The sequence below is a fragment of the Lissotriton helveticus genome, chromosome 3_1 (assembly GCF_964261635.1).
Source record: "Lissotriton helveticus chromosome 3_1, aLisHel1.1, whole genome shotgun sequence".
Classification (NCBI taxonomy): domain Eukaryota; kingdom Metazoa; phylum Chordata; class Amphibia; order Caudata; family Salamandridae; genus Lissotriton; species Lissotriton helveticus.
The window spans coordinates 1,257,651,964-1,257,679,801 of record NC_136061.1 but is presented as its reverse complement, the minus strand read 5'-3'; positions in this window follow the sequence as shown (position 1 = coordinate 1,257,679,801).

Below are 27,838 nucleotides of genomic sequence, written 5' to 3'. Positions count from 1 at the left end.
CACCTAAGGAACTTGAGACAAGTAAGGATTATACAAACCAATAGCTCTGCAATTGCTACACAAAAAAGGCGAAGAAACACCTGGTGTTCTGACAGAGTTCGCTGAGTCTCCCTACAATGCATTTAAATCATTAGTCACAGTCAAATTGAAAGAAACACCAGGACTCAATAATAGACTCAGACAATTATTACATTTTGTTATTCTATTATAGATGCAAAGTCCATCATAACAAGCAATTGCTTAAGTTCAGTCAAAAATATAACAGCTCTCATAACAGTGCCAAGCATTTAAGCCGGCATTCAAATCCATAATAGCCACAGAGATACAGAGTCCTAACACCATATAAGTGGGAGGATAGTTTGTTGACTAACAGCTCAGATTTTAAGAGGAAGGGAAGGGTTCTGTTTAGAATCCATTAAGGGAAAGTCCATTAGCATAACCAAAAATAAGAAAATGAAAAACGATTCACCTAAGAAGGTTCATTACATCTGCTACTGAGTGTAGCATAGACTAGGCAGTCCAAAGTTAGAAAGAGTTCAAAATCGATCAGCATACCATCCGGGTCTCGATTAGGAACAATCAGAATGTCGGTTGTTTGTTCGCTCGAAGGCAGTCCTTTGGGGTTTCTTCTTTTCAAGAGTCTTTGATAATGTCCAGTGGCATGGAATCACGCCACCATCGAAAGACCACAACATGGCTATGGTCACTAAGAGACTTGTAATATCAAAATCGTTTCTCATGCTAGTCATGGGAAATGAAAGTTGGAGAGTCCTCACAAACCTAATATCAAATAAGAAGTTACAAAATAGTTGGTCAAAGGCAATAACGGAAATTCCATTCCCACTGGAACATTTCATGGTGAAGGTTACAAAAACATTCAGGAATGTCGGGAGGTAAGCATGTAGGAGATGAATGTGCAACAGTTCTCTTGCAGTAAAACAACCCATTGTATTAATTTATGGACAGGTCAACACCAGATAAAAGGCATTTTGAACAAGGCCTTTAAGTGAGAACAATGCCATTAAGTTAACTTCACTCGCTAAAATGAAATTAGCTCCGACTTTACTTCAAATATATTGCAACTAAATCAATTCAAATAAAGACTGTATAAACTTTCACAACATATTATTACATAGAAATAACTAACGTTAGAAATACCCTACTCCCACAAATGTTCACATTATTCTCATAAATGCACGTTTTTCAACATCATTTATGTTTTCATAAACTATAGTGTCTCTAGTACTATTTTGTAAAATATCAAGCTTGTACTTAATTTTTGCACTGACTTTTCTAACTTGTGCATATTAGCAAAAAGCATAAAAAACACTTGGCACTTCATTTCAAAACTTGATCAATATACGTTAATAAGCTACACGTGCATAAGAAAATCATTAGTGCAACTTCATTTATATGTATTAATATAACCTTATGTATGTTTAATTCATTTCACGTTTTGAAACACACTTTTACGATGCTTCTGCTACACTTGTCTTTATTTCATGTATCACTGTGTCTATCGATTGCAACTTGTGCTTTCAGCCTTTTGTGTTCTTTGTATATAAATGTGTTGTGTATAATATTATGATTTATAAAATCTCACTGGATCAACATGCATAAGGAAACATCTGGGACGCACTCCTTGATGCACGTAATCTATGTCGGACATTCTTAAACTGATTTCAGAAGTTCCAATTTCTGATAAAATGTTGTATATAAGGACTGCTACTTGATCACTTGCCAGGAGAGGTCCTTCACCCAGATTATCACATGATATTCTGCCAGAGACGGTCTCACCTACTGCCAGCATGCTTTGCAGATGCTACATCTTGCCTGAAACTGATAAAGCTAAGTTCCAAAAGAAGCCTGCTACTGCATCATGTGTTTACTCTTCGTGGGAAACACTGTCTTTACTCCTCTGCTAATAAAGACAGCCTTTGCTGCTAACAAGGTACGCAGTGTGCCCCTTCTCCCTAAGAAACTCTAGACTGCAAGTAGCTCTGTTTTCATGCTCTCTTAGTCTAGGGTATGGAGGTAGTTGCCATGGTGTTAGGTTCTATATGACATTTTAACCATGTTAGAAATATTCATTTTATTCTTATTTATAATGCGCCTCCTTGCTGTTTTTATAATATTCTGTGTAGTTGTTTTAGACATACTGAGAAACAGGCTGGTTCTGTGGTACTAAATGCTTTTACTTAAAAGCGTTTGTTCTTCTTGGTGCAGTGTGTCTGTGTTATTTTGTAACTAATGAAATAGGTTTGATACTGTTACCACAATGCCCCTGATTCCTTCATGGGGATTGTTAGTTACCCAAAAGCAATAACTCTATTTCAGTAACACATTGAGTAGTGTTCTGTGGGGCTACAGTAATCTGTCTTTTGCATTCATCATTGGTGCACTGAACTGAGTGCACCCATGTCACCCATGGGTGGGAAATCAAACCATGTAGAACTACGCCAAAGTCATAGTTTATACAACAGAACATTATCACACCTGTTATGAAAGTTTCAGGAACCTTATCCCGTATCTTTACCTTGAATCTGTGGACAACTCAGTGGAAGTGTTATTGCAAATACTGAAGGGGGAAAACTCTTCTTTAAAACCTGAAGTTCATGTAGTATTTATGGCCCACCTAGCTGAGCTTCACAATTCACTTGAGTGAGATGAGCCAACAGAGTGGTTTAAGCTTACTGGGTTCCAGGGAGCAATCAATGACACTTGAAAGGGATATATGGTAGAGAGCTACCTTGTCTGTATGTAAGATGAGTCTTCACTACCACTACCTGTTCAACAAATAGTTACTTCTGCTACTAATTACAGAGAGATATGGGAGACCATTTTCTGTTCTACTTCTCTTGGTAGAAATTTCCTCTGAGTGAGAAGTGGTGCACATGAAGAATCTGGGCCTGACTCATAAATGGAAAGGTAACTTTTTTTTATGAGTTTACAATTTTTTCGGTATTTACAAACTATGATTTTATAGTAACTTTATGACTGCGGAGATCCCACAGTCTGTGCAGAAAACTCTACATATTATTAGATAGGCATGTCCTATCTTTTTAAATGCAGAATTCTCCGCTGTCACTGTAGATCCTTTGCAGTTGCAAAGTTACTATTAAATCACAGTTTGTGAATACAGGGAAATAGTAAACTGACAAAAACAATATGTGTACCTTAGTGAATCAGGCCCAGAGCCACTAAATTTGTTTTGAGCTCTGGGTTGTCTCTGGGAGATAAAGGTGTGTTTCACCTTAGGAAACTTTGATCTCTTCGGGACACTAAGGGGGTCATTATGATGACGGGCGGACTTTGCCCGCCCGTCACCATAGTGGGGAACGGGACCGCCCGCCATAAGGGCGGGGGTCCGGTGGGGGGAATTAGAAAGTGCCCGCCACAGTGGCGGGCACATCCTGTAGTTTTAGCATTGTGGCGGGCGGTGCACTCTGCACCGCCCGCCACAATGCTAAAAATGCTTTTTTGCATTTGCATATGCAAAGCGGCAGGCACCGCGCGGTGCCTGCCGCTTTGCATATGCAAATGTAGGGGGGTACCATAGGTACCCCCCATGTGCCCCCTGACAGTGGTGTGACCCTGGGGGCCCTGCAGGGGGCCCCTGCAGCAATCCCCGCCTGCCTTTCCGTGGCGGCATTGCCGCCGCGGAAAGGCCTCTACTTTGTGCTATTGTAATATGGCTGGCGGTGTCCATTGGACACCGCCACCATATTAATCCATTACCGCCGCGGTCGCCTTGCGACCGCAGCGGTAAAGCGGCGGACGGTCTTTCTGTCCGCTGCTGTGCCCTCCGCCATCCTAATCTGGTGGAGGGGAAAACGGGAGTGCTTGTCGGGCGGATTGCCTCCGCCAGGGTGGCGGTGGCCACCGCCACCCTGGCGGAGGCAATCCGCCCGACATCCTAATGGACCCCTAAGCTTCTAGAAGTTGAAAAAGGGCATGAGTTGATGCTGGATGAAACTGTGGAGATGCTTTTGAGTCAACAGATGGTGGCTAATAGGAGATGGAAGAATGTGTTGAGGATCCAAGACAGATTTTGTCTATCTGGTGTCAAAATGTCTTGAAAGATAGTTTGGATGGACATGAGAACCACAGGAGGGCAGATGTTGATGTAGATGTACCTAAGTAGGCATCAGCTGTCTCTGCAGAGCAGTGTGCAGCCCTAATCAGCCTCATGCCTTTGTATTTCTGTGAGCAGACAATTGAGTTAACTTTTGCATTGTTATTGCTTGCTATGGGTCTGATATTTGGGGGTATAAGGAGGCAGGAGAGCTGCAAATAGGGGAGAGCAAGTTTCTTAGAAACCTGCTTTCATTTCCGCAATTTTTACTCTCTTATATTATCCATCAGGAATTGGGGGTTGGTTTGCTTCAGACCTGGTTGCAATGGCTCCAACCCTGTGATGGATTATGATATGGACCAACCCAGAAGTGGAGCTGAATCATAAAATTGTTCAGGACTGTCTGTCTTTAGATAGAGCAAACAACATTCCCTGGCTATGCTAAATAAAGAGTTTAGCTGAGAAATTAGGTTGTTCCGCCTTATTTGACTCACCCAATTAGATGGTTAGAGAAGACTTGTCCTGGGTTAAAAAACGTTTCTTGTCTATGGTGTTTGCAGAGAGAGAAGGCCGAGAGCGCCTGAAACCTAAGGTATGGGCTAACATATTACTAAAAACGACCCAGCTGATAGAAATCTACTTAATAGAAATAACAATCCCCTATAATTGTTTCCTTTTAACAAGGTTCAGACTAAACCTATTACAATCTGTGTTGGCGGAATCTCAGGGGGGGAGTAAGGTGAAAGACTTGGGCCCCTGTTCATGTGATCAGTTTTCCACTCAAGATTCACTGGACTTTATGATGTTCTGTGACTACTATCATTGTATCCATAAACGTTTTATATTACAAACGTTTTATGTTACAAAACAAAATAAAGGTTTATTGCAAGTAGGACCTGCATTAATATACCTACAGATGTTGAACAATCCTTGGGAATGTTTTAATATCAATAGTGTCCAAGCTGCAGCTGTCAGGAAAAACTGGCTTCTTTGATTATATGTGTATATATATATATGGTTCCTATGTAGTAACATCTGGAAATTATTTAACTTGATGTACTCTGATATTTTTGTATTGGTGATTTGAAGGACAAGATTTGTATATTTATAATGTATTTATTAGATTTTATCGCTTGTACTTTTATAGTTTTATATAACTGAATAGAGTATTTTGACTCACTGACTGAGTAAACTTTTATAGCTTGTGATGTCCAAGTGATGGACGATTGTTTTTTTGTTCTGCCTCTTACAAGGTAAAGAAAAAGAATGGGACGCTGATTGCTTTTATATGTACCTTAATATATGTTATGCAAGATATAAATTACATATTTGAATTGTTTATGTTGTTTTAAATTCGTTAAAATTACTCCTAAAGAATGGATGCTTTCTTGACATGTGAAGACTCAGAGAAATATTCATATTTGGATTTGAGCTGTTCCAAAAAGCCTGTGTTGAATATTGAAAATGTGAAAGTGTCAACTGCAATTTCTTGAAAGGGGTACAAGCAAACAACAGTAGCAAAGATTTTTCGATTTTTATCAGAGATTTCCAATGGAGCGCACTAGTATGGAAAATATTACCAAAGGGAAGATTTTGAGGTGATATTTGGGGTGACCACAAATGAATTAGTAACATTTGAAGTACCTAAATAATTCACAGACATTCCTTTCACACTTCAGATTGTGGTTAGAAGGTTCATTTAAATCTAATGCACAGTGCCTCGTGGGTTGCACTTGAGAATACCATGGACAAAAAATCAACTACCACAAATTGTGAAGATAAGTATATATGAGTAATTATAGATTTACTATAATTCCAAATTTACCTATCTTAAAGGTATACTATAGAGTACATTTTAGAGGTGAGAGAGGCAACAAATTAATATTGAGACCGACAGAGAGCCTAGCCGAGTGTCTGATTTGGCTCTAAGAGACCGTGTTCGAGCTGTAGCCTTGAAAGTCATTGGCATATAATTAATTCAATAAACATGTAAAAATATAATACAGTCCCTTCAAAATTCAAAACAGTCTATTTCATTAGAAGCATTTCAGAAGTGATAGTTTTTAAACATGTACGCAGAAATATACATGCCCACCACCACTGAAGACAATGCTATTAGTGAACTAAGCGATGATGGCACGAGGATATTTTAACCTCAATTACTTGGTAAAATCATCAAACAGAATCCACAGTGGTCGTCTGGACCATAGATTGTTGACTTGATGCATCGAGAATGAGTTAACATTGGAAATACATTTCAAATACTCTGAAACCAATCTAGCTTTACAACAAGGACAGAGATGGCATTCAACCATAAAGATTTATTTTCCAAGTATCAGTCAATTCATAGATCAGTGAACTTGGCTATGGTAAAGAAAATATATAAATGCAACCAGAATATTGAAATGCTCCAGAACTCATAAATTTCAATATTATGATATTCAGAATAGTAACAATCAATTAGTAAAGAATGCAAATTATTCAAATTAGGTGTTCCATAAGGAAACTCGCTCTGTCTAATTTAAGAAATGAAAGCGAATTGGGATTTTTAAAGGAGAAGGGAAGAAGGTGTCTGCATAATGTGAACCTCAACAGAAGTTGAGAGGAAACAAAATAATGTCTAGCATGAAGCTTTGGACTCGGGGAAACCCAGCAGATATATCTGCTCTCTTTAGATGAAGTGTAAAAGTCCGCTTTGACTAACAAGAAAGCATCAATTAAAAGTACAATCAAAGGTTCCAGAACATCCATATCTTGCTCCCAAGGTTGGGAGCCAGTCCCATGGTGGCCATTGCTGGGAGTCAGTAAACCCCCTAAATTCCCATCCCCACACAATTAGGTAAATGTCTGCTTGTGTTTGTGTTCCTTTCACTGTTATCCCTCCTAGGCCAGCACTGTCTATCACAGTGCAGGCGGTATGCACCTGCTTTTAAAAGGGGAATTAGTGACTGCACCCACATGTTGGTGGATGTCTGGGTTGGTCCCTGGGACCCGCTTTCCACCCTTTCAGAGTGAGCTATTGCACAGCCAGTGCACCTCCTGACAGCTCCTTTGCCTCTGCAATTAGGTCCATAACATGTCATGGGTGCGGAGGTAAATCGTTTTCCACATTCACATGGGGCCACCTCCCCATGGAAATGAAGGAACACCCTCTTAAAATAGTGCTAGTATTTTTTGTGTACTAACACAATCTGTTTTGCTGAAAGGACAGCACACGCTTCTGCTGTCCCTTTTGTAATACTACAGTGCCAGAAACAGGTGCACATGTCCGTTGTGCTCCCAGGGCACTGGATGTAAGATGGCCCTTGATGTCATACCCTTTTGTGAAAGTGATTCAATGAAGCTCATTTAATACAGTGTCAATCCACCTATATTGAAGCTGATTACTTTACATTCCAATGAGTTACTAACTATAGTCTGAAATGGTATATATATATTATGCACCGACAAACCAATAGCATTTATTTATTTATTTATTAATTTATTTATAGGCTTATATAACGCTGGACTTGACTCCCGAAGGAGTATCTCTGCGCTTTGTTCGCCCAGCAGGTAGAGGTATGATGCTCACCAAATCAGAGACAGGGAGATAGTCAAAACAGAAAGGTCTTCAACATTTTCCTAAAGGCTAAATGATTGGTACACTGTTTGAGGGTAGAAGGCAAATTGTTCCAGAGCGCTGGACCCAGAAATGAAAGAGCTTTTCCGCCCAGTCTTGACCTTCTTATAGAAGGAACCTGAAGAAGGTATTGATTGCTGGAACGTAGGGTGCCTACTGGGTTATATAGGACGAATTTCTCAGCCAGGTACAGCGGACTGGAGCCATCAATACTCTTGTGAATTATGCAGCAAGTTTTAAATTGTACCCGTGCACGGATCGGTAGCCAGTGCAATTTGTCCAGAAGAGGGCGAGAGGGGGTTCTCGGAGGGGCATTGAGAACCAGCCTTGCACCGGTGTTCTGGACCACCTGAGGCCTACTTAGCGAGTTTTCGGTAGCTGATATCAGTAACCCATTGCAATAGTCCAGGCGACTAAGCACTAGAGCCTGGACCAGGGTCTTTCTAGATGTATCCGGCAATAAGGGAAACACTCGTCTAAGGAGTCCAATTACATGCAGGCAAGATCCAGCTGTTTGGGTGACATGATCTTTCAGTGACAGTCCCTGATCTAGTCGAACCCCCAGGTTCTTTACAGTCTGCTTGGGAACAGGGACGGGACCCAGATCTGATGGCCACCAGTCCGGTGACCACAGCAGTGGAGCATCTCCAAATAGCATGACCTCAGTCTTCCCTACATTACATTGCAGGAAGGTTGTGGCCATCCATTGGGACACAGCCCTCATCCCTTCTGAAAATGAGTTTTTAGCTGCAGCTGTCAGGGGTTTAAAAGGGAAATGGAGCTGAGTATCATCCGCGTATGACACCGGGATAAATCCATATGATCTCATGAGATCCGCTAAGGGGGCCACATAGACATTGAAAAGTGTGGGGCCTAGGCATGAGCCCTGTGGTACCCCCTTAGTTAGCTCTATCGGGGCCGAGCGAAAGACACCCAGATTGACACTCTGCGAGCGGCCAGATAAGAAGCTCTTCAGCCAAGACCAGGCCAGACCCCGAACCCCCATCTCTTGCAATCGACTGAGTAAGATTTCATGTGATACCGTGTCGAAAGCAGCGGAAAGGTCCAATAGCACTAGAATCACTGAGCTCCCCCCATCCTGTGACATTCTGATGGTATCTGTCACAGATAGGAGTGCTGATTCCGTGCTAAAGTTGGGCCTAAATCCGGACTGGGAGCGATCTAATCCTCCGGACCGCTCGATGAAACTCGACAGGTGGATGTTAATGTGCTTTTCAGTTATCTTACTCAGTTAAGGAAGGAGAGATATAGGGCGGAGGTTAGATAGGTCTGACCAGGGGAGAGCAGAATTCTTTCGGATTGCGTTTACAATGGCCTTCTTCCAATCCCGTGGTACCTGGCCCTCTGCAATTGAGCGATTTACCAAAGTTTGGATCAAAGGCCCAAGGGAGTTGCCCATGGTGGTAACAATTCTAGCCGGGATGAGATCAAGCGGAGACCCTGTCTTGATATGACCAATAAGTGCCTCAATGTCACTTAAGTTGGCAGCTGGAAAGACTGTGAGTGTCTCCGTGTCCATAACCCGGGACTGGGGGAGGGCCGTAGGAGAGGTATCCGTGGGACAGATTGTCTTAGTGATTTTATCATAGATCAGCTCTATCTTATCCTTAAAATAGAGAGAGATGTCATCACATAGGGATTGTGAGGAAACGTCCAGACTTTCACAAGCCATAGGTTTGTGTGCTGGTCGAAGACCTGCTCCGTTTGACTTATCCAAAAACCCCAAACAGGTAGGATTACAATTTAGTATTCAATACTCTTCACACTTAGCTGACTCTCATGTCCAACAACAATTGCACTAGGCACATAATGGTTCACATAACACGTTGGGCTTTTAACAGTAATTTGAGAAAAATATGAACAAAAGATCTAGCCTCAGTGCCCATTTGCCAACACCAGCAGTTCTATGCCAGTTTTCCACTGCATCCACTTTGTAGGTGGCTTAAGTTTCAGCATTCTTTACACGTGTTAAGTCTGGCAATCAACACAATTTAAATCTTGTGTGACCAATTTGCATCCACTTTCCTCCCAATGTGTGGTTTTATTAATTAGTGAATCTTGAAATGATTGTATTGAATCACCCTTATTGACACACATATCAAGACTCTATTTTCAAATCTTGATAACTTCCTTTGTGTTTACTAATAAAAGGATAGCATCACACATTACCACTGATGTTTTTCCTATCTCTGACTTGATGTGACTGCCTTTTTGGACAGAAAAGACTGTCTTTTTGGACAGTCATCATCTTGAGAACTGGAAAGAACAGGCCTTTCTTCAAAGTGCCTGATTTAGCATCAGCACAAACCAAAAGAAGGTCTCTAACTAGAGTTCCAATTTGAACACTTAACTCAATGTAGAAACATAATTATTACACTCACAGCTAAATTGCAGCTAGAGCAGATCTCCTCAAGAAAGCTGCCTAAAATAACAAGGAAAAGGGGAAAGTAAGGCAAAAGAACGTGTTGTTTGTGGTTAAGATTGACTGCTTTCTCAAGGAAGATGTTACTGTACCAGCACCCTCCATTGTTTGATCCATACCTCCCACATTAGAAAATTTCACAATACACAGGACATCAACCTCAGATCATCTTAAAACTTATTTAACGTTGGACAGTATCATATATTCAAGCATGGTTGATCCATATCTCCCACATCAGAAAATGTCACAATAAACAGGACATCAACCTCAGATAATCATAAAACTTTGTTAACGTTGAAAAGTATCATAAACTCAAGTATGGGTCCTAGATCTCCTTAAAGAGGCGGACTTGATTGTTGATTTTGTAAATTAGTCTTTAGGACACTGCAGTAGTCATCATGGTTTCTATTCATTCATGTATTGTTGGGCAGAAGCAGATTTCCAGTGTGTTAGCAAACAATTTGTCACTGCAAGAGTGGAAAACAGCCACTTCTTCCAGCTATTCTTGTTGCCCACCACATTCCCAGTGTCATGAAGGAGCACAAGCTCCATAGAAAGAGTCAGACTCCAACAACTTGCTGCCTTAATGGGAACCATATACCACCCCGGTACACTTTCAGTATTGGGAAAATCTATAGAATATGAGTCATGCCTCTCACTTGGTGGGAACATCTGCAACACTGCAAGGCAGGTTACAATTTAGCCTCATGTAGTTTATACGCAGACCAGTGCCAGTCTTAGATAAGCTGCCCTCTCTCAAACCCCTCCTGTCCTCACAAAGCAGCTGAGACATTTGTCTTCCATGAGTTATTTTTGTATCTTTGGCTGCCATCTAAGCCACAGTAGCTGCCAGGGGGACTTGGAAAATGGCTCTTCTATGAGAGTCTCATAAAGACCTAATACAAGTTTCTTATAGCCCCCTAACTCAGTAATTAGGTATGCCAGACGAGTCATACATTAGTTGATTGTATCGCGAATCCTGGGATGCAACGAGGGCACTTTCTTATTGCAACTCGGGAAAGGTTTTAAAATAAACCTAAAAGTAAATTGTTGTAAGTGACACTATCCTTTTGTTGCCGTAGTAGCCAATTACGGAGTTGTCCTCCTTTTGTTTAACAATGCAGTGACAATCTGCCCAGATCTTAAATATGGGGCAGATTACGATGGTAGTCGGATGAGCATATGACTGCCATCGTGGGGAAGGGACCGGACGACAGGCAGTCGGCGGTCCTGTCCGCCAAAATATGATCCGACTGCCAGGAAGGCAGTCAGAAACATGCCTCTGTGCATTGATGCATGGACTGCGGCCCGGGAAAGGGCCACAGCACAAGCCCTAATTCCAAAAGAGATGTTTGGAAACATCCCTGCACCCTGTGGCAGGCACATGAAGTGCCTACGACACAATTTAGGGATGTTTAGCCGCCAGGACCCCTAACGGAGGGTCACAGGGAACAGGGGCCCTGCAGGAGACCAGCCTGTTCACGTCAGAAGAACCAACGTGAAATGGATGGTGGAAAGGTGGATAGTAATCCCCATGGCGGTGCCTGAGAAGGCACTGCATCCACAGTGGGGCATGCAATCCGACCGACCGCCAAAAGGGCTCCTTGACCCCATTGAAATCTGTCGATCGGTCCCTTGAGCCAATGCTTTCTGACCGACCTCATTCTAATGTTGCGGTCTGACTGCAATAAGAGATGACGGTGGGACTGACATTGTAATGGACCCCTTAGTTCATTTGAATGGGGGTTTTGTTAGCACCGACTTTACCAGTTAGGTGTTTTTAAATTGACTGAGAACCTGTCACTCCACAGTCTGAACTCAAGTGGCGAAGTGAGCTAAAGAATAATGATGGATTCAACCCAGATATGTGACTGGGGGAGAGCGTCTGAAAAGTTTCAGCGCTCCATCCATCATCTCTTTGTGTTTGCTTTGTTCGCCCTAAGTTGGCAGGGTATGCCCAGACGTGGGTCTCTTGCTCACTTTGCTACTGGATTCAAGCTAGCCTGGCTGATGAAGGGTGTTTCCTAGAAACTGGTCCCAGGATGCCTGTTTCCGGTTCAGGGAAGGCCTGGCTTGGCAGTTTGGGCTGGACTGTTCCCATGAGGCATAGGGTCAAGACTGATTTGCATATAGTTGGTTCTGAACTGAGGTGGCGAAGTGAGCTAAAGAATGATGAGGGATTCAACCCAGGTCTGTGAATGGGGGTGAGTGTCTGAAAAGTTTCAGCGCTACGTCCATCTCTTTGTGTTTGCTTTGTTCGCCCTAAGTTGGCAGGGTATGCCCAGACGTGGGTTCCTTGCTCACTTTGCCACTGGATTCAAGCTAGCCTGGCTGATGAAGGATGTTACCCAGAAACCGGTCCCAGGATGCTTGTTTCCGGTACAGGGAAGAACTGGCTTGGCAGTTCGAGCTGGACTGTTCCCATGAGGCACATGACCAAGACTGATTTGTATATAGTTGGGTCTGAACTGAGCTGGCGAACTGAGTTACAGTATGATGATGGATTCAACCCAGATCTGTGACTGGGGGAGAGTGTCTGAAAAGTTTCAGCGCTCCATCCATCATCTCTTTGTGTTTGCTTTGTTCGCCCTAAGTTGGCAGGGTATGCCCAGACGTGGGTCTCTTGCTCACTTTGCTACTGGATTCAAGCTAGCCTGGCTGAAGGGTGTTTCCTAGAAACTGGTCCCAGGATGCCTGCTTCCGGTTCAGGGAAGACCTGGCTTGGCAGTTTGGGCTGGACTGTTCCCATGAGGCATAGGGTCAAGACTGATTTGCATATAGTTGGTTGTGAACTGAGGTGGCGAAGTGAGCTAAAGAATGATGAGGGATTCAACCCAGGTCTGTGACTGGGGGTGAGTGTCTGAAAAGTTTCAGTGCTACGTCCATCATCTCTTTTTGTTTGCTTTGTTCGCCCTAAGGTGGCAGGGTATGCCCAGACGTGGGTTCCTTGCTCACTTTGCCACTGGATTCAAGCTAGCCTGGCTGATGAAGGATGTTACCCAGAAACCGGTCCCAGGATGCTTGTTTCCGGTTCAGGGAAGACCAGGCTTGGCAGTTCGAGCTGGACTGTTCTCATGAGGCACATGATCAAGACTGATTTGCATATAGTTGGGTCTGAACTGAGGTGGCGAAGTGAGTTACAGTATGATGATGGATTCAACCCAGATTGGTGACTGGGGTGAGTGTCTGAAAAGTTTCAGCTCTCCGTTCATCATCTCTTTCCGTTTGCTTTGTCCGCCCTAAGTTGGCAGGGTATGCCCAGACCTGGGTCCCTTGCTCACTTTGCCACTGGCTTCAAGCTAGTCTGGCTGATGAAGGGTGTTACTCAGAAACCGGTCCCAGGATGCTTGTTTCCAGTTCAGGGAAGACCTGGCTTGGCAGTTCAGGCTGGACTGTTCCCATGAGGCACAAGGTCAAGGCTGATTTGCATATAGTTGGGTCTGAACTGAGGTGGCGAAGTGAGCTAAAGAATGATGATGGATTCAACCCAGATCTGCGACTGGGGATGAGTTTCTGAAAAGTTTCAATGCTCCGTCCATCATCTCTTTGTGTTAACCTGCCATGTGTCCCTGCAGGTTACTTTTAATCACTGCTCAGCCCAGAGTTACTAGCTCACTGAAACAATGGTAACCATTTTAGATAAATTCTGTGGAGCATGATATAGCTCTAGCTCCTGTAAGCTTAGCCTTCTGTAGTATGTGGCTACATCGAGCTTTGACATAGCCTGTATTGGTGTGTCACCATGCCGTATATAATTCTTATTTTGGGTTTTATTGCTGCGAAGTAAGGTATGAGAGACTCCAAGATATATTAAACCAGATACATAGTTGAACCGTAGTGTGAACATCATTTTGATTGTATGAATTGGACCTCATAGGGAGAGATGTAGTTTGGACCATTTTGCTAAATCTTTCTGCATCTGATCTTGCAAGAATCTTAAGTGGTCTACAGTCATATCCTAAATGTTGTCACTAATCAAAGTGCCCAGATACTTCATTTTGATTTAAGCCCACTGGCATGGATATCCTCTGGGAATGTGTGCAGTCGTGCTTCTAGTCATAGGCATTGCTTTGATATTGGATGAGTTAATTTTATACCTTAAGAACCGTGAGCTCTCAGTAGTTTTCTCCAATAGATCCTGTATTGAAGTACCAACTGAAGTAAGGGTCAGCAAGATATTATTGGCATAAAACATTCGTTTGGGTTTGTCTGCCACTGTGTCTACCCCCTAGTGCCATCTGAGCTCCAGATAGTGATAGGTAGAGAGGTTCTAATGCTAGCAGATAAAAGCAGGTGAGACTGGGGACAAGAAACCATTGCAGTTCACCACCACAGTAGGTTGTTCATACAGCAATTTCATTATTGTTAAGAACTTATGAACCCAGGTCCATTCTGCACATAATGTGAAACAAGTAGCTCCACTCCAATCAATCAATCACCTTTTCGAAGTTGAGGGAGAGGGCTTCCTTCTCATCAGCATTATTTTGTGTTTTCCTTTGTAGATATGATAAAGTAAGCACATTATTCCTGGATTAGCTCCCAAGTACAAAGCCCACTAGTTTGTGTTGCACCAGTGTCTGGATAACCCTCCTATGCCTATTGGCGGAGACCTTGGTGAGGCTCTTCATATCAAAGTTAATTAGCAAAATAGATTGATAATTTCACGCTAGTGCAGACCTGTGCCTGTTTTAGTAATTAACAGATAAATGCCTTATTAAATGAGGAATTCAAACTGTTCATCATTTATGCCCCTCTAAAAACTTTACTCAATGGAAGCCCAATAAACAGAGCTGTCGACTTGTAAAATTAAATAGGGAAGCCATCCCCTCCAGAGCCCCTGTTGGTAGCCTGTTGATTGCTTCCACAATTTCTTCGTGCTGATCAATTATCCAGAGCTCTCCTCAGGTCCACGGCAAGCAGGGAACATCGTCTGTTATTTCAAAAAACACATGTTCTCTGTTGTCATCCATATCAGCTTTGGGAATATGAAGCTGGGAGTAGACGTTTGAAAATTCCGTTGCTATTTCCGTGGGGCAGATAAGCAGTTTGCTCTGTGAAGTATATATCGCCGGTACAGTTGACCTGGCTTCTTCCTGCTTTAGTTGTAGAGTTGCCTTTTCTTCTTGCTCATAGTTGCCATTTATGCAAAATAAGGCTTTTTTAGCCTGCATGCAGTAAATATTGTTCAACTCATAAATGTTTGTGGCCAAGTAGGTCATGTTTAAATCTGTTGACGAGTCACAGTATGCGTTATGCAGGCTAAATATTTCTGCCTCTTACAAGTTCAGCCTTTTAGTCTACTTCTGGCAGCCAAAAGTGGTGTCTCACATCTTTTTTACCCACATATAGGATGTATCCTCTGCCCACAGTTTCTAGAGGTTTCCATGGTATCCTTCAAGTCAAATTATTCCTGAAGGTGGTCTGTTAACTTCTGAAGGTGTTCATTTGCCAGGTCCTAGCTCTGGGAGTTGTGAGCTGTATGTCCTGATGGACAATCACTGGAGCGTAGTCTGAAATGCATTCAGCTCCAAATTCACATGAAGCAATCTTTTCGAGTAAGCTGGAGCATATTAAAAATTAGTCTATCCTCATCTCACTACCATGTGGACAAGACAAAAATGAATATTCTGTATCAGTAGGATGTAGAACTCTCCATGGTTCTACAAGACGGTGATCCTACAGTAGACGCCAAACACACTCCCTGTCATTGTTGCTTCTGACATCAGGGCGCTTCATGATGGAATCAATTGCTAGGTTCCAGTCACCTCCAATGTTAAAAGGCATTCAAGAAAACTCTGTCAGCAGTCTACTAAGATTGGAGAAAAAAACGGACTCTATTTCAATGGGCGGGGGGGTATATGGGTCTCAGCATAAAGGAGTGTGCCTGTATCATTAGTTTTACAAATATGCTTTGTCAATTTGGATCAATCCAGATTCTCAGAATTTTGTAAATGAGTTTCTTATACACCAATATGGCCACTCCACAATACCTCCATGATACCTGTTGAGAGCCAAATGCCGTGTCCACATGATCTGGTCTGGAGCCTGCAATCACCTTTGTCACCTATCCTCGTTTTCGTTTGTTGGCTTCCTGCATGAGTCCCCTGTAGAAGGGCAAAGTCCATTTTCTTAGACTCAGGTAATTAAGTACCTTCTTCCTTTTGATATTATTCATAATACTATCCACATTCAATGAACAAAGTGACAGATTCCTAATTGTATTCATGGGGTCAAAAAGATGATACAAATTGTAATATTATTAAATTGATCTCCCTAAAAAGAATTTCTAGAACCTGTCGGAAGGAGGTGCAGTGAATAGCCTGTAAGGTCTTGAGCTTAAGCAGAGGGAATACGGAGAGTACCAACACAAGCACCACAATGCTTGTAAGGGCTGGGACTGGTTAGAGTTAAGTGTCTGAGTGTAGCAGTCAAAAGCTGTGAAAAATGTAACATTTACAAGGATGAGCCTGCCTTCTAGCATTATAGCAGCCTTCCTTTAATGTCTGACCATCCTTCATCTCATAGTAAACTTACCCAACGATGCATGACAATGGAAATATGAATGATATGAAGGAATGAATGACTAAAGCGGGGGAAAGTCCTCAATGTCAATGTCAATCAGTGCCTTGCTCTACAAATGTTCAGCCTTAAGTGGGAGTCTTGGCCTATCTCTATCCCTTTGTGGGAAGTCTTTCCCATGCCTGTCTCTGGGAAACTGTCTGTTCCTTTGGATGGAGATCAATGCCATTCTATCTTATGAGTAACAAGCAGTTTGTGAGATAACTGAGAAGCAAGCTTCTACTAGCCCTTCGGTGATGGTCATTTTCCTTCGGAGAGGGTCCCGAGTCTCTAGTTGAGATTCCAATTCTTGTGGATTGTAGAATTCTCTTGCCCTATCCTATGGTGACAATCATGATTGCGGAATCTATTGATCCATATTTTGTTCCTTTTTTGTTTAAGAAGAATACTCAGAACTAGAAACGCTCTCCTCTGATGCTGGTCTCAAAAGAGATTAAGCTGCAAATGAGATCCTCCTTCCTTAATACATGTGTGGTGCATATATTTTTGCATTTTGGAGATTCAACCTGACCTGCTGATGGTTGAGGAGGCACATTATATTAGGTCTGGAGGCATCTCTTCCTAAGTTCCTTTTAGTATGAAGCCTATGTGCTCTTTCAAATTGTAGTGGCTGGCAGAATTCTAGAAAAAGCAATTTCAGTATAAAATTAGAGAGGAACTGTGCCAGATTATGTATTCTGACTCTGAGATTCCATAAAATAAAATAATAATCCTTTGAAACTGATCTTCCAGATGTACTACTATTTTTGTAGATTCCTTACTTCTGTTCCCCAATCTGAGGTCTCTTCCTGTCTAGTTTCCAGAGCAGCAACCCTACCTCTGTTTTCGCAAGTTGGATCTTGAATGTTGACATTTCCACAAGGATAGACTCTAATTCTTTCTTTTTTTTCTGTTGTCGATAGTTCTATAGCTCTGATTAAGGATTCAATTTCTTTTTAGCTGTTTCATGAGTGCTTCAAATGTTATCTCAGCCATGGTAGGGTTCAGGGTCTCTCTGCCACCTTTTTTACCCAATTATAGGGCATCAGTGAATAGAAGCTTCTCACGAGGACTTTGTTCCTGAACATTAAAGGTGTTCAATAGCGGCAATGAACTGTTGACAATAAATATATGACACAAAGGACTAATTATGATGTCAGGCGGACTTGAGTCCCCCCAAAACTGTTGCAGTGTGGGAACCAACTGCCCGTAGGTTGGCGCTTCCAAACACCCTATTACAATGTGACCACACACTCCCATTTCCCTATGGGAGCTTGTGCGGTGGTCGGAAACCAGCCACGGCACAAGCTCCCATATAGAAAGGAGAGTTTCTCTAAATACCTGCGCAGCGTGGTAGGCACCCCACAGTGCCTGCCACATGGTGCAGGGATTTACGGCGGGGCACCATAGGTGGCCCCCTACTGGAGTTAGAAAGCTTAACATGAAAAGCCTGTTGGAAACTGACATCCTAATCCCAATGGCGGAATCATCATCCATAGGGGGATTATGTGCGGCCTCCGACTGGTCGACTAGCTCCTTGAGCCCATCGGAAGCCAGTCCATCCAGCTGGCCGGTTCAAATTTCAACCGCCTACATTGTAATTAGGTGGTCCTACTTTAAACCAAGGAGGACGGTCGGAAATCCTCTGACCTACGTTTGGAGGCCTTCCAACCGTAAATGTAGTGAACAATTGCCACTAGCAGGTGGCAGCAGGCTGTGAAAAAACGAGGTCACATGATTGTTTTTACTCTGCTGAGCTGCTCGGCTGCAGATTCTTCAAAATAGTGACCCCCCAGGGAGCTGGTGGGATGTCATCGACCACAACTGATCCCAAGCCAAAATGAGTGCTTCCTGGTAGGGGGCTGTCTCTCTCACTATCCTACGGTTATTTTGGTCCTGCTAGAACCCCTTTTAAAGGGCCACTGTAAAGCAGGGGTTAATGGGCCGACCTACTATGGATTCTAAGTAACTGGGCCAAGTATGTCTTTAGCACTTGACTATCAAGAAAGAAAGTGTGGTCTGAGCAGTCCAATGCTCCCTCGGGGAGGTGTGGATACAGGCGAGGGAACAGATGCTTGGTATTCAGACAAAAATATTCAGTAAAAAAATTTTGATATGCAAAAATATCAATGTTTTAATATCGTGATCCACCAATATTGTGATGCAGGAATATGGTTGACAAGGATATCGATTTTCTAAAGTAAGTAATATCGATGAAAAAAATATCTCTGTTATCAATGTTTACAAAAATATCTATGTTGTTAATATCGATGTTTAATATATCTATCTTGTTAATATTGTTTACCAAAATATTGTTAAAAATGTTTTTGTATTATATTTTTGTATTTTAGTATATGTTTTAATTCTATATGTTCTATATTGTTTGTATAAATATTTTTAAAGTTTTTAACCCCTTCGCTGCTATGCCTTCCCCTCCCCCTGTGCTAAGCCTTTTTTTGGCGATTTGAGGTCGTTTGCGCTTCTGCCCCTGTAACTTTTTGACCACAGGAGGTATCCACGCCAAATTTGCGTCCTTTATTTCCAATATCATGGGGATTCTAAAGGTACCCAGGGTTTGTGAATTCCTCTGGATAGGACCCAGAAATGAGCCAAAATACAGCTAAATTTTGTTTTGTTTTTTGAAAAATGGGAAAAAGGGCTACAGGTGAAAGCGTAAATTTTAGGCCCCCTACATATCAAAAACTAAATACCGGTCGGTAACGGCGGACATCGGCCGTTACCGACCGGTATTTGGTTACCTACATCGGGCCCCTAGTGATTTGCCCAGAAACAGCGGCTAAGAAGGCAAGTTATTCGACATATAAAAGCTGGAAACTGTGCTAAAATACACTATTGCCAAAACATTACCTTTGCAATGCATGGGGCACGTGACACTCTACTTACACGAGAAAAACTACATCGGGTTAACCTGAACAGCACGTAGCACACTGCTGCGGAAACGGCCACGTGGCACTGGGCAAATTAAAGAAACGCAGCAGGATTAAGTGATTTGCATCCAACAAAGGATAGCAAATCAAGTTTAACGTTATTAAAAAACTTGGAGATTGTTCTAAAATACAACATTGGCCAATCGATTACATGTTCAGTGCATGGGGAGGAAGCAGCACGCGGTGCACTAGTTAAGTAATGAAAGGTGGCAGGATTAACCGATTTGCCCATAAACACCGGCTAAGAAGGCAAGTTATTCGACATACAAAAGCTGGAAACCGTACTAAAATACAGCATTGCCGAAAACATTACTTTTGCAATGCATGGGGCACGTGACGCATTACTTACATGAAAAAATCAACATCGCATTAACTTGAACAGCACGTAGCACACTGCTGCAGGAATGGCCATGTGGCGCTTGGCAAATTAAAGAAACGCGGCAGGATTAAGTGATTTGCACAGAACAAAGATAGCAAATCAAATTTAACGTTATCAAAAAACAAGGAGAACGTGCTAAAATACAACATTGGCCAATCGATTACATGTGCAGTGCATGAGAAGGAAGTAGCATGTGGCGCACTACTTAAATAATGAAAGGCGGCAGGATTAAGTGATTTGCCCAGAAACAGCAGCTACCAAGGCAAGTTATTTGTCATACAAAAGCTGGAAACCGCGCTAAAATACACTATTGCCGAAAACATTTCTTTTGCAATGCATCGGGCACGTGACGCACTACTTACACAAGAAAAACTACATCGCATTAACTTGAACAACATGAAGCACATTGCTGCGGGAGCAGCCACGTGGCGCTTGGCAAATTAAAGAAATGCAGCAGGATTAAGTGTTTTGCACAGAAACAAAGGTTACGAAGTCAACTTTAACGATATAAAAAAGCAGGAAAGTGTGCTTAAAAACAGCATTGGCAAATCGAACAAAAATTTGCATTTACACGGTACCTAAACATCGTTCAGATTAATTTACTTAATTACCCTTAAAAAAAGTGCTCACCTACGTAGAAGTGGATACGAACACTATCAATGGCTGTGACTGCGGAATAGGAAAAGTTTGAGTTCAGCGACGCGATGCAAGGAGTGAAGACTATCGGCAGGGCTGTGACTGCGGAATAGGAAAAGTTCGAGAAGGTTGGAAGGTTATAAATGCTTTGCAGAACGATGATTGGTTGAGCATGATCTCATTGGGTGTAATAGCTGTGATTGGGCATGTTGTAATTGAGCATGCGCAAATTAAATGAAATACGTTAGGGGTACACGGCCAGATGGTCGGACATAGTGTGCGCATGCGCAACATTAACACACCATGTGCTACCACAAACATGCATGCGCAAAGTGAAGGCAACGCCTAGGGGGTACACACACAGATGGGGTTCAGATATCGATAGAACACCGGGAGGAGGGGAGCCGGCGGGACCGTGGGGGGATTGGAGACCCCCACAGTTCCCAACGATGAGGGCCTGCCCCGGGGGATGGGCTCCCTGGGGCTACCAGTGATGCGGCCCCCTCCCCATTAACAATTTTTTTTGAAGTGGCCTCAGGAGGGGGGCTATGCGGCCCTCCTCCATAAAAAACAAAAAAATAATTGGCCATGCCCCGGGGGATGGGGTCCCCTGTGCCCAGAATTGGCCACGGTAGGTCCTACACAGCAATCCTAAAATGGCGGCTATGTTCCGCGCAGTAATCGAGGAAGGTGCGCTTTGGGTGCGCAACTCCCCAAAAAATTTGGAAAAAAAACAATTAAGAAAATATTATAAATATATTTAAAAAATATAAAATAAAAATATATAGAATTTCAATATTTTTAAAAACATTTTTTTTTCAATTTATGTAAAAAGTATGTAATGTTATTTTTTCATGTCTAAAAATAAATAGAGGGGGAGTGGCCAAGATGGCGGAGTGAGAGGACGCTTCTCCTCACGGCTCCCCGTCCCGATTCGGCCCGAGCCCTAAAACGTAGCTTTTTCTCCCCCCGCTGGCGTCCAGCGGTGCCGGGAGAGGTGGTGGCACCTTGAACGACGCCTGAGCCGCAAGCATCGGCCTTGGAGAAGCCCTAGCGCGTCTGACCGGACAACGCCGGTAACCAGCCCCGGTGACGGAGGTAGCGGAGGCCGGCCACCGTAGCTTAGGAGGAGGCGAGCCGCCCGCCCGCGCATCGCACTGATCCCCGACCCGGCGTGCCGCGTGGGAAAGAGAGAGACTCTGCGGCGCCGGGACTGCCCGGGACCCCGCCTATGCCCGTTGGGAGAGGCAGCGCTGGGGGAATCGCCTGAGGCGCCAATCGAGGCCGCGGCTGCGGCCTAGCGGATTGAACACTTGCCTGCAACGGCCGGGGACCAACGGAGGCGAGGACTGGGGACTGCCTCTGGGCCGGAGACCTGGACTCCCTGCCGGGCTGACCCCGGGCAGGGAAGCAACGGGGAGACGAACGGGGTCCCGTGCGGCCCATAGCAAGCCGGAAGTAAGGCCTGCCCCGCGCAGTCGCGGCGGGGACCGCCCCGAGGGACCGCTGACTGCCTACCTTCCCAGGAGGCGCTGGGGGAAATCGCCTTAGGCACTAATCGAGGCCGCGGCGGCGGCCTAGTGGATTGCACACTCGCCTGCAGCGGCTGGGGACCAGCGGAGGCGGGGCCTGGGGACTGGCCCCGGGCCGGAGACCTGGGCTGCCCCGGACGGGGAGGCATCAAGGAGGCGGACAGGGTCCCCTGAGGCCCATCACACGCCGGAGGTGAGGCCTGCTCCACGCAGTCGCGGCGGGGACCACCTCGAGGGGCCGCTGACTGCCTACCTTCCCGGGAGGCCCCCGAGACTGCGATCACACCCGGTGCCTGAAGGGGCCCGATCAGGCTGCCGGACCGGGCGCCTGCAACAGGGACCGCGGCTACGGCTTACCAACGAGGCCTCTGCAGGAGGCACTTCAGTGGGGAGCACACCCGCCGACCTGGGGATCCGCTGCCTAGCCGACCGACGGAGCCCAGCTGTCGGGACTGATAGAGCATCGGGCCTCTGAGTCACGACTGCGGCCCCGCGGCGGAACTCCCGGGGCCTGTTGAGCAGCAGCTGGATACCGGCGGTATGGACTCGGTGCGTGGCTGAGTGGACACTGTATGACTGCGAGGGAAGCCCCTAATGCCCTGGCCTAGAGAGGGAACGCTGCCATGCATGGTCAGATCTGTGTGCGACATAAAGGGGACCCTCAGTATTGAAGGGGCGTAACAGCCGCGACGCCCAGCGAACCGCGCCAGACTAGAGGAACCCACTGAACGCAGGAACACGGCCCTACTTGTAAGACGGCTGCTGAGCCCAGAAAGTGTGTTGGGCAGCTCAGAACGACTATCACGGAGGAGCGGCGCTGTGAGCCGGACTTGACCTTTCACGAAGCCACCAACTGATGTGGGGTCCCCTGCTCCGTACCTAGGGACCCATCCCCGGTGCTCCGGTTTGCAGCGGCCGCCGCCGCCGCGTTCCCTGGCGGCGCAGTGGCGAGCAAACTGCTTGGTGGTGACGGACGGTCGATCTACGTCTAGAGAGTCCCGCCAACAATCCCTACCCGGCAAATAGGGGCACTTCTCCCAGCCGCAGTAAGAGTCGTGATCGGTGGTGTTTGGAAGAGCCTTCTCGGTAGCTCACGGGTGACGTCTGGAGAACCACCGTGACATTGTGGGAGTAGCGAAGCATCTGGCCCCCATCCTAGCTACGATGGCAAGCAACAGAAGCATCAAGAAGGGTGATCGCACTCTCCCAGAGATGCTCAATAGGACCCAGAACAGGGGAGACAGGGGACACACGTAACCGACCTCCGCTGGAGGCTCTCAGGGCGTGCACGATGGAGAACCGCCTGTCACTAGATCCTTCCTGGAATCCCTTTCAGCACCCTCAGGGACGATTTCCAAACTCTAAAGCAGGAAGTCGCGGGTGAAGTGCGTGAAATACGCAAAGATGTAGACGACCTGGGAGAACGAGTCGCCACTGTAGAGAACACGAACCACCGCATTGACGACGAACTTGCACAACTGCAACAGGAGGTGGTACGTCTCCGCGACCAACACCTGGACCTTCAAATGCACAACGAAGACCTCGAAAACAGGTCTCGGCGCAACAACATCCGCGTCCGCGGAGTTCCATCCACAGAAGAAGGCACGGATGTGGCCGGATACTTACGAGACCTGTTCAGAGAACTCCTGGGAGAGCCGGCGGATTTTCCCATCCGGATCGACAGGGCGCACAGGGTGGGACCGCCGAGACGTGCGTCAGCACCACCTTCGGACATTTTGGCCTTTTTCCCAGACTTCCCGCTGAAAGAACGCATCCTGGCAGAAGCGCGCAAGAAACCATCCTTTGCCTTTCGCGGCCACTCGGTTGCTCTATACCAGGACTTGTCCGCAATTACCCTTCAGAGACGCAAGGCATTTAAAATTGTGACAGATTTTTTGAGAGAGCACGAAACGTCCTATACCTGGGGCCACCCCTTCCGCCTTATCTTTAAGTGGAATGGCACGATGCACCAACTAAGATCACTGCGGGAGACCTGCGAGGTCCTAGGGATCACTTCGGAGGAGGATGATACCACCACGCCACGCCCGAGGCGTAACTCCAGGGATGGCTGGCAAAGAGTGTCGAGGAGTCGGGCGCCTACCACCCCCTTACGACCTGACTCACCCACCATTAGAGCCAGCATGGCAAATGCTGTGTCCGAAGTGGCCAGAGACACAGCTCCTGTCGATGATGTCGCGTTGACGGCGTAAAGAAGCTCCGGGGGGAGAACTTCATAGCCTTACTGACCTTGCGGGTTTGGGTCCGGGGTGGGGGGCTGGGGAAAGAGGGCATTGGCTGGACGCCCACACAGGTAATTCACCACAGACTTGTCCACCAGGACAGGCCTGGGACTACAAGTTGCTGGAGTTTCGGGGGTGCAAAGGGGGGGAGGGGAAGAAGGGTTGGGGAGAACCGGTTGTTTGCATGAGGGGAATGTTGGCTGAGGAGCGGGAGAGGGGGAGGGAGGGGTGGGGGAGGGCGGTCTAGAGACAGTTCACGGGGTGTTGGGGGGGGAGGGACAGGGTTGTCCAGTGCTTTTGATGCATCTGCTTGGGCCTGACAGGGCGCATGCACGCTGCTTATCCCAGGGCCACCCTACCCGGGCTCCGATTCAACGCCTGTACTAAGGTTACCCCACCCATAATGTCAGTCCTTAAGGTGGTAACCCTTAATGTGAAAGGGTTGAATAATCCAGTCAAGAGGAGAGCGGTCTTGTCCCTGCTTGAAAGTACACAGGCGGATATCTGTCTCTTACAAGAGACGCACTTGCTAGCCCGTGACTGCCATAGGATGCGATCACACAAATTTCCAACACACTTCTTTTCCTCCAACACCACCAAGACAGCGGGGGTGGCAATCCTAGTGTCCCGAACATTTAAGGGGGAGGCTTTACATAAATTGGCAGAACGGAATGGGCGACTTCTCGTATACAGGGTTAAGTTAGGAGGTCTTGTGTTCACCATAGGATCGATACATAGCCCCAATGAGCATCAGGAGCGATTTTTTGACTCTGCATTGGTGGATGTTACATCCACTTCAGATTGACACATCATCATAGGAGGGGACCTGAACATGGTATTCGACTCATCACTAGACAGGTCAGCGCAGAGGCACCCGCAAACGGGAGAGATTTCGCAAGGGGGTAAATCCCAACTAAAGGACCTGGATCTTCACGATCTCTGGCGCCGCCTCCACCCCACCGACAGGGACTACTCTTACTACTCACATACACATAAGACATATGCGAGATTGGACCACCTCTTGGTCACGGGGCCAGTCTATGACCTAGCTACAGCATCTGAAATAGGGGTTCTATCCTTATCTGACCATGCACCTGTGACAGGCACCTTTTGCGTACCGACGGCGTCCTCGTCGCGTGGGGTTTGGCACCTCCGGGATACACTGCTGCATAAAAAAACGGTAGTGCAACACATCCTAGACTCGGTACGCGATTTCCAAACCCACAATGATAACGCCGACACCTCATTGGCGACGCAATGGGCGGCCTTAAAGGCAGTGCTCCGAGGAGAATTTAAAGCAATATCGTCCGCGGAGAATAGAGAGCGCCAACTTAAGCGAGACGAGCTCACACACAAAGTGCGTGAGTTGGAGCAGGTACATCAGCGCACAGGAGCCCCTAGGGTATGGAGGCAACTTAAGGCTGCGAGGAAACTCTTGTCGGCCTTAGATATGGACAGAGCGGAGTATGCGGCGTTGCGTCTGAGACATGCGTATTACACTGGGGGGGACAGATGCAGCCGGCTGCTCGCGAATAAACTTCGAGTGGTGCAGCAACGGCAGTTAGTGAAGGAGCTTTTGGCCTCCGATGGTGAGACGGTTACGGAAGATGACCGCATAGCGGAGACATTCCGTCAATATTATGCGGAATTATATGCCAGTGAACCCCCATTACCAAATGTGGAGGCTAGCTATCTCGATTCGGTCACCCTCCCTTCCTTGGCTCCGGAGCAGGCAGAACACCTGGAAAGGGACATTCGAGTTAAAGAGGTAATTACAGCCATCTCTAAGCTTAAAAATGGGAAAGCTCCGGGCCCGGATGGCTACACATCGCATTTCTATAAAACGTTTTGCTCCGCGCTGGCCCCTGTCTTTGCCCGGCTCTTTAACTCCTTCTCCGCCCCCGGGGCTATCCCACCTGATCTACTCCAGGCGACCGTGTCGGTCATCCCTAAACCAGGGAAGGACCGGGCTCATTGCAGCTCATACAGGCCGATCTCTCTCCTGAACATTGATCTCAAGCTGTACACTGGGATCCTTGCGACCCGACTGGCACTTCATTTGCCGGGATTGATCGACCCGGACCAGGCGGGATTTGTCCCGGGGCGGAAAACTGTGGACAACACCAAGCGAGTGGTGCACGTACTAGAGAAAGCCTCCTGGATTCCCGGGGAGAGGATGCTGTTAGCTGTAGATGCAGAGAAAGCGTTCGACCGGGTGCACTGGCCTTACCTGGAGCGGGTCCTGGCGAAGGTGGGCATTGGGGAGAAATTTCGCACCCTAGTGTTCAATTGCTATAGATTCCCGTCGGCGGTGGTGCGGGTGAACGGTTGCAGCTCCCGGAGGTTCTCCATAGAGAGGGGCACCAGGCAAGGGTGCCCATTATCCCCCCTGCTGTTTGCTTTACATATGGAGCCTCTGGCCCAAAGGATACGTCAGAACCCGCACGCGACGGGAGTGAAAATGGGGAGATATGCCCACACGATTAGCCTTTACGCGGACGACGTTATACTGACGCTAGCTGACCCGAGGGGGGCACTCCCGGCGTGTGTTGCGGAACTGGAAGCTTTCTCGTCGGTCGCGGGATTCATAATGAATATGGGGAAATCCGTAGCCCTTGATATCTCGTTGACTGCTGCCACGAGAACGGAACTCCAGAACCTCTTCCCCGTGCACTGGTCCTCGGATCTTGTACCTTATTTAGGCATCCTTTTGGCGCCCACCCTGCCTGCTATGGTGACCGCCAACTACACGGCCTTAGGGAAGAAAATTAAGGAGGAACTGGGACGTTGGAACAAAGGCACTCTGTCCTGGCTAGGCAGGATTGCAGCAATTAAGATGACGATCCTGCCGCAGGTCCTCTACCTGTTCCGGGCCCTACCGCTTCAACCTCCCAAAGGGTGGATTCAACAGTCGCAGGCGGATCTTGCACGCTTTATTTGGCAGGGGCGCAAACCTAGACTGAAGAGGGCTCTCACTACGCTAGCCCCTGAGGCGGGTGGTCTGGGTATACTAGATTTGCGCAAGTATTTTCAAGCGGCTCAACTGCGTTATCTCGTGGAGTGGAGCAAATGGGAGTCAGATAAACACTGGCTCTTCCAAGACCAGGCGGTAGCGGGCCGTCCTCTACAGGAAATACCCTTTCTGCGCAGGGCGCACCGCCCCACCAATCTGTATGCGTCTTTCATCACGCGAGTCCCGCTGCGGGTATGGGATGCCACTAGTGTTGTTCATGAGCTCACCACGTTCCCCTCACCGTTCACGCCGTTAGTCGAGAACCCGGATTTTACCCCCGGCATTGGGCCTCAGTGCCTTTCGGCGCTGGCGGGCGGCGGGGTGCAGGGCGCTGTTGCATATGTATGCTCCAGACGGCGTCATTCCGTTTCAGGACTTCAAGCGTGAATATCACT